Below are 9,256 nucleotides of genomic sequence, written 5' to 3' on the forward strand. Positions count from 1 at the left end.
TGGTAAACTATGCAATTGGATATATTTAATCAAAAGTCAGTTTTGCTTCTTCTGATGGAATAAACTATGACAATATCAAGGAAGATGACAATATCAAAGAAATAACAATATCAAAAGATTTCAGTATTACACATGCGGTTTTACAAATAGCGACTTTTGCAGTGGTTCGTGATAACTTCTTGGTTCTGTTTAGCCAGTAGATAAATAGTTAATCTATGTACGATGCTCTTTACCGACATTAAACTTTGATTTTTTTCTCAGGCAGCAGTAAAAAGGACTCTATAGATAATGCCTGGTATCATTGCTCACATTTGAATTTACATAGGTAACAGTTAAAGGAGTTCTAAAGATGTTTCTAGATACTAACATCACCAGTTTATATTCAGTCCAGTACTCAGTAACAGAACACGTAAAGATGATATGTTGTACGAACACACATATGTTGATTCTGCTTGGGAGGCATTTACAGCCTTTTGATTTTCTATGTTATGATTTACGTGTTATTGTTTGTCTGTTTGTCTTTTTCTTTTTAGCCGTGGTGTTTATATTCGACTTACGAGTTTGTCCCTTTTGTATCTTCTTCCTCTATTTTACAGTAAGGTTGATTGTTGCTGATGTAAACCAACATTAAACAATTAGTGACGGCAATCAGATCTGGATTATAATATTGTAAAGATTTACTTAAGATTTGTCAGAAATTACACTGGCCAACAATTTAAGTACTCCGATAATATTGTAGCACAAAAGACATAATAATTTGATATGCTATTCATAGATATAGATCGACAGGTCTATCAACAGACAATTGCTTTTCCATTAAGCGTTGATAACGTGCATGCGTCACATTGCATATTTTTCTAAGTTATACAAGAAAGCAGCGTTACTAACGGTTATATCTGATGTTTGAATTTTTTTCTAATATGTTATTTTGATGCACTTTTCCTTTTGCTGTTTATTGTAATGCATATTTCTTTTTTGTAAGTATCTTTATGCATTTTGATAAGTTTTTCAGTCTCTTGTTTCATGTTGAGATAAACAGTACAGAGTTATCCTTTGTTTTTGTAAGGATGCAAATTCCAAGGGAAATTCTACAAAGTAAAATGTCTATAAAATCTAACAAAATAAAATGTTAAACTATATCAATAAAACAAACAAATGGAAAACAACTGTCATATAACTGACTTGTTACAGGGAATTTCTAAAGAAAATGTGGCATACTGTAAAACATGGTATGGTACGATGGTATGGTATGTGTTATGGTATGATGGTATGGTACGTATACCATCATACCATGGTATGCATGAATGGTACCATGGTATGGTATGATGGTATGGTACAAATTACTATACCATGGTACAAATTATTATACCATGGTATGAAGCATGGTATGGTTTTTCAAAAGAGGAAATTTTGAAAAGTTAATAAGCCTACTCTTAAACAGGATTTTATTAATTATCTGTTTTCTTTTCTTTCTTTTTTGACCTATTCCAAAACAAACTTTTGTTTTCATTGAGAAACAGGAACAAGAATATTTGTTGAAAAAAAAAATGTAAACAAAATATTCATTGGTTTATTTTTTCCAAGACATTTAGAATCAAAACAATTAATTTAGAAAAAAATTGCCCACACACATTTAAAAGCTGAGTCAGTCCTTTAGTTAGGATATTGACATACATTAAGCAAGTTAAGAACTTCATGAAGTTGTTAGCAAAAATTAAAATTGATAAAACCTTGATTTATTCTTACACTTTCCTTGCCACCTAGTAAAACTATCATGCTGAAGTGACCTTGAAATACATTTTAAAGAAACCTATTATTATCTCAATCTGCACAGAAATAGCTGTCACTCTCAGCATGTATTGAAAAAAATGAAATAAAGTTGTTTAATAAAATCTCACATAATAAAAAAAAGACTCATTCCTTGGTTGAAATTGTGTATTAACTTCCATAATGCACATTATTTTTACATATAAATGAAGAAAACAAAATACACTCTACAACATGTGGTATATATCTATCAACTAACCTAGTATTATATTAGTGACAGTTTAATTTCCACACAGGATATTCATTCACCTTTCATTCACATTTTTAGTGGAATTTCTTGGCCATAGATGTAGACAGAATATGCAACTGTTTAAAGTGTTATATTTCAAAACAATATAAAAGTTGACCATTGACAGAAGGTTATGCAATACAAATTTAACTACATTATCTAGATTATAATCAAAAGATATGCAGTACTTCCCAAAATATCAAAAAATAATTGATAGCAATTTGCCACGTTTCAGAACAGGACATTATATTTATCTTATCTTAACTAAATAGTTATCTGAGATGTTTAATTGAGTTTTCTCTTGTTTTCTGTTCACAGCTTTATACATGTAAGTGATAGTCTATCTGGTTTGTCTACATCTATTTTGTAAAATATTATTTTCATAAATAAAACAGATACATAAGGTCAACAAATTAAAAAAAAATCATATTTCATATTACCTAAACTAATTTTTCAAAATTTCCTACTTCAAAAAATCATACCATGCTTCATACCATCAAGTTACACCATGGTATAATAATGTGTACCATGGTATAGGAATTTCGTACCATGGTATAGGAATTTGTACCATACCATCATACCATACCATGGTACCATTCATACATACCATGGTATGATGGTATTCGTACCATACCATCATACCATAACACATACCATACCATCGTACCATACCATGTTTTACAGTATGCCAGAAAATGTTGGGTTAAACCTGGTTTTGAATGTAGCTTTAACCACCCACTTGTATGACAGGTGTTAATAGTTGTTTCGTTATATTGACAATATTGGGTGAGCGACCCAAACAGACATACTTGGTTGATATGACAATACTAACAATAACAAGAGAGCCCTACATAACATTTTGAAAATATATTTGGAAGAACCAAGAAGCGATAATATAATCAGTCAAGGAAAATAAAGGCACAAATTGTAGCAAGTATAAAAATTTACTACTATCATAATAAATAGAAAAGGATTTTGTTTTGACATTTTTTTCAACGCACTATGTAATGATTAATTTTCCATGGTATTCTTTATATATTTATGACTGCATAAATTTTCAAGTATACATTATCGTTCCAATCTTTATAAAAACAAAATTATTTATAGGCAAAAAATGCTGAGAATGAATCAGATCATAAATTAGCCCTTGTGGTAATCAAATTTGAATTTTATCGACATCATAGCATGATTTAAATCAAATTGCCTTCGTTCTCGGTCGTGATTTATCTAATATGATTATGCATCTCTAACGATAAATCTTTTTCTTTCCTTTAAATCGGTGGCTTTTCCCAGATATATTGCCCATGTTCTGATCTCCTGACAAAAGATAGGAAATCAATGCTATAATTTCAGTTTCATCTCGCTGAAATAAATGACGATCTGACATATAGCAGTAATAAATATGGGTGAATTATCTTGGTTTTGACCTGATAGAGTTAAGATGAACAGGCGAGTTGGTTATGCTGTCAATACAAAATCATATATCATTGTTCTTCATCAATCTGTATTCACTGGTAAGGAAATGAACTTAGCTTCTAAAATTTCCACCATAAATGATGTATTATTTATGAGTTTGCAATTCTAGAGTGCACTTTCTGCTGCGAAAGGGTTCAATTAAAGTAAGATAGATGAACAGGATTATTTTTTCGACAGCTGCATCATACGTTATTGTAACCCTCATGTGATGAAACAAGTATTCATTTCAGTTCTAATAAGGTTTCGTTGTCAAAGACTTGATGTTTGATACCTTTATTTATATAAAACTAAAAATTAATTACATTAATTATTCTTGTAAGGGGCTAACCATCTAATTGAACAAGGAAAGGAGTTCCTGGTTAAAAATAAAATAATTATATTTTAAAATATCGACTTTATTTTATTTAAGTTTATATTCATGTGAACAAAAACAACCAATTTTTGGGGTTGGAGATATGAAGTATCTTTATTGCCTGATATAGAGAATGAATTCTATAGGGTAAAACTTCTCAATTATAGATTTAATTTTTTCTAAGAATCGATAGTTTTTAAATATTTATCTACATTGTAGATTATTTTAACCCTAGTCTTAAAACCAGGGTTTACCCACCATTTTCTTCGGTATAATACCTGTACTAAAACAAGAATATGGCAGTTGTATTTTATTTTATTTGTTCCGATGATTGATAACATTTGATTTTGTCAGTTGTTGTGGACTTCTACTTTTTGAATTTGCCCTGGTATTTTAGTTATACTTTTTTATATGCACATGAATCGGGGTTGTCTTCTAATACATCTAACACGCTTCTTATGTATACGTCTTTACATTTCTTTTCAGTCTGGGTTTAATATCGGAAGAAGTTTGCGTCCGTAGTAAAATTATTAAAAGGTATGAAGAGACTTTTGATAGATTTGTGCAACATTTTTCAACAACAGTCTTGTCTATATTGTTGTCATATTCAGAGGATGGTGAATACACTACCTTGTAATGGGACCTTATCTATATCGACTTGATTTCAAATTATATTCTATGCTAAGACATTAGAGACCATATTGTGCTATACAACAGATATTACAGATGGTATCAGACAGATGAATATTACATCAAACAGAAAATCCAAATTGATATCATGTCATATTTCAAATAATTGTCATTTTAATAATCGGCAATACTGCATCTAAATGAACATTAAATGTCATCTATTGTCATTAATAGAGAATTTACAATAAAATATCCAATTTTAAATGAATGTCTGGCAGAAAGTTTTATTTGTGATACCTGAGATATATCATTGATGTCTTGTCATTCAAATCTAACGTTATTGGTCTTCCGTGAAAAATGAAATAAAGCGTCACATTGAAAATGTCTCACCTGTAGATTAATCAATCGAATACCTGACTTAATTTATATCTTTTACATTACCACCAGTACAGGTTTACTGTTGCGTGATGCATACACTTGTGAAGTATGAAATAAAAGTTGCATCGATTCTGTTATAGAACAAATGAAAAAATTGGAGGTAAAAGACATATACGACAATGAAATAGCCACCAAACGACATTAAAAGGCATTTGGAGGTCAACATCAAATCTTCAACACTAGAAAGTGTTAAATGGCCACAGTGTAGAAAGAAAGCAGAAGTAATAATAGTTAAAGGTACCATTTTTATTGTACCAGATGCACATTTGGACATAAACGTCCTTTGTTTATGCTCATCGAAACTAAACTATTTCAAGACTTAATACAAGATCCTCTTTTAAGCGAGTTTATACATACCTTGTGGAAATGCTGATATCATTATCTCTGTATTCAGTGGTTTGGAACGGATTTTATTTATAAAAACTGTTTCGAAATTAAATAGTGATGAAAATTTCAAAAATTAGGGATTAAGATTCCAATACTTCCAAAAACAAAAAGAATTTAAGCAAGACAATCACTGACTATGTTCCTTAATTCTGACAGGCAACATGTAATATATTGTGAAACAATATACTTATATTGTTTATCAAATTCATATTATCGACCCAATTAATAGAAAAGTTACTAAGATGAAATTGAGAATGAAAATGGGGAATGTGTCAAAGACACAACAACCCGACCGTAGAAAAAACAACAACAGAGGGTCACCAATAGGTCTTCAGTGTAGCGAGAAATTCCCTCACCCGGAGGCGTCCCTCAGCTGGCTCCTAAACAAATAAATACTAGTTCAGTGATAATGAACGCCATACTAATTTCCAAATTGTACACAAGAAACTAAAATTAAAATAATACAAGACCAACAAAGGTCAGAGGCTCCTGACTTGGGACAGGCGCAAAAATGCGGCGGGGTTAAACATGTTTATGAGATCTCAACCCTCCCCCTATAACTCTAGCCAATGTAGAAAAGTAAACGCATAACAATACGTACATTTAAAATTCAGTTCAAGAGAAGTCCGAGTCTGATGTCAGAAGATGCAACCAAAGAAAATAAACAAAATGACAATAATACATAAATAACAACAGACTACTGGCAGTTTACTGACATGCCAGCTCCAGACTTCAATTAAACTGATTGAAAGAATATGATTTCATCATATGAATATCAGGTACAATCCTACCCGTTAGGGGTTTAGTATCATACCACCATAACATATATGAGAAGAACATAACCCGTGTTATAAATGTGTTTAGTTCCGATGCAAAGACCCTATAAGTGAATCAATATTAACGCCAAAATATGCAATCTTTAATGACCTGACAACAGTATGAACATATGCCAAAAAATAAAAAGAGCAATCAACTCTCTGAAATTAAAATTGAAAACGACAAAGCACAATTCATACTTAAACATAATATCCAATGATATCACACATAAGAAAGCCACAGACCAACAAGAACTTATTTTGATTTCTGATGAGACTTTTATTCCTATTTGATGACCAAAATACTAGAATACTTTCATTGGAATCAGAGTAACAGATTTGAAATCATAATATATACTGGAGCTTAATGATGAGCCTAACGAGAATGGGTTCGGGTTTAATCAGCATTCGAAAATCTGCCAGAAACCAGCGTTCAAGTCAAAAACAGGAAAAATATTAATATTATGAAAACTCATTCTATCTTTTTTTTTTTAAATTTCCCTTGAATACAGAAATGTATAACCCTTTCTATTTGAAAAAAACCAAAATGCAATTCAAGAATGTAATTTTGTTTTCAATATAATCTGTTATTTCCAACTTTGATATTGTCAATAACACTGCAAGTTCTAAGAAGTGTGAAAATTCAAGACTTCCATGTTTGTACAGGACGATGTATATTGTCCGAGGTAAAGAGTGGATGATTTTTCTAACTAAATATTATTCAGTCACTAAATTTAACTGACATAAATGTTGAAACGTCATCGGTGACTTTCATTCAGCTTACTGTTGATACATAGCACAGAAAGGAGAAAGTGTATAAACTCACTCTTACTGAAACCATGCCACTTTCTGTTTTTATTCTGATAGTAATCGAAACTAATATTTATACCCCGATAAAAGGTTTTTTTCAACAACACGACATATATTGAATGCGTCCGTAGAGCTTTTCTGGATTTAACTTCATCAGGAATGCTCAAGGCCAAATATTTGAAAGTCAAGGATACGTAAGCACCGCAATCGTTGAAGAGCTCTTAATTAAAAAGTACCTGAAAAAACAAAAATCTGAGTTAATACATCTTTAATAGTTACGTATGTTTGACCGATGTCTATTTGTAATACTCAATATAAAATATCATGATAAGAAGGCGGCTTTTCATTTTTTTTTCTTGAACCTGCTGTTCTGTTGGCTACATTATATATCATCATCATTTACGTATGCAATGTTCGGCAAAGACATGATTATCAAGTTCTATTTCAAAATTCCTCGTTGATAAATCAAGAAACTATTGATAAAATAAAGTTCCAACTTAATCAGAAGAGTCAACTTTAGATAAAATTTGGTCATTAAACTTCGAACGTTTCTACATTTATATACGTCACTGGCTTTCAAATGGTTAGGTTATTGTGTTTCCGATCAAAGTAAATCCATAAAAGCCTGTTTTTTTTGTGTGTATATCCTTAGATTGATATGAAATAAATATAAAACTAGGGAAGTGTTGAGATTTCCGAATTTATGTGAACCCCGTCATATTTTTCAGAACAAACAAACAAAATAAAATGCACATATACAGAAAAAAAACCAATAACCAGAATTCGAAATAATCCGATCACTATTGTTTCTTTAAAGTCACTAATGGCGACACAATGTCCAATGTGCTTTAAAAAGATATCTCAGATTTCGAAATGATGTTGAAATGACTACTTGTTTATTTGCCCTTCATGACGAACACTATAACATTGCTGGTAGATCATAATTACTATAATGTCAATCTGTCATTTTACCGCCATGTTTTGCATATCAGCACCGCTGTGGGTGCTCCCGTTATCGGAGTTATGATCCAATATTGTACAGCTTGTATGATGGTAGGGAAGATAACAAAATGCATATGACATTCCATCTGATTAAAGTAGAGTCTAGTATCGTCTATAACTCATCTCTAACTTCACAATTCTTTTGATCATTGGTCCAAGAAGTCATACAACATATGCAATTTGACATGAATTATGTAACAAATCACAAAGACTAACAGCATTAGTTATAGTTATTAAATTTGTTATAATTGACATAATTTTTTGATGATATATCCATTTCTTATAATGAGACTGTTTATCTATGATAAAATCACATTAGTTGACAATGAAGAACAATATTTCTGACAAGGATTGTGTTTTATAGAACTGAGATATGCATTATAGCGCAGTGGGATTTGGAATGTACGCTTGAGAATTATCTGTCGTGTTTATATATGTCCGCTATATAACAAAGCTATTTCTGTGTATACAGATCATATAAATGTTATGCATGTCGCGAATGAAGTGAAAAATGAATATAAAAATGTTGTCCTTGTTCTCTACTAGACACATACCATTGATATTTAGTGTGTGTCTGTATGTGGGTGTGTGGGGGAGAGGGTCAGAGGCAGGGGCAGGGGCAGGAACAAGAGCATTTTACTCTTAACAAATTTGATTTATCAACTTAGATATAAAAAATCAATAACATTGCCCAACATAGCAGCATTATATCTTCGAAACCAGGTTTACAATTTTGTACGCCAAATAAACGTTCCGCCAACAAAAATACTCACCAATGACGCTCGAATCTAAAAGGTTATAAGTCCTTATGAAAACGAAGTTGATGAGCATAAGGCAGCAACCATTTGATTTTCTGCGGGGGGGGGCTATGGTTTTTTTTTCTGGACAAATTTTTTCGCGACAAGTCGAAAACAATTTTTTTCTTTCAATTTTAGCATTACATATAGTGGCAGCTGAGGGTGAAACAAACAATTTTTTTTTTCTCAGGATCAAAAACAAATTATTTTTTTCTCCAAAAACTGGAAACAAACTTTTTTTTCCAAAAAAAACCATAGCCCCCCCCCCCCCCCCCCCCCCAGAAAATCAAATGGTTGGTGCCTAACACTTCACCTGCGTATAGAGTATCTTTCCTGTCGTGCTTTGTTGTCTTTATATTTTGGTCTTACGACTTTTGACGTGACTCGGTATGCTATTTATGCAGTTTGGAAGTACCTGATGCAAGTGGCCATTAGGGGCAATTCAGACGCAATATGGGTTGACATTTTTACAATGCCATTTTGTTTACCCTTG

The sequence above is a fragment of the Mytilus galloprovincialis genome, chromosome 9 (genome assembly GCF_965363235.1).
Source record: "Mytilus galloprovincialis chromosome 9, xbMytGall1.hap1.1, whole genome shotgun sequence".
NCBI classification, from domain to species: Eukaryota; Metazoa; Mollusca; class Bivalvia; order Mytilida; family Mytilidae; genus Mytilus; species Mytilus galloprovincialis.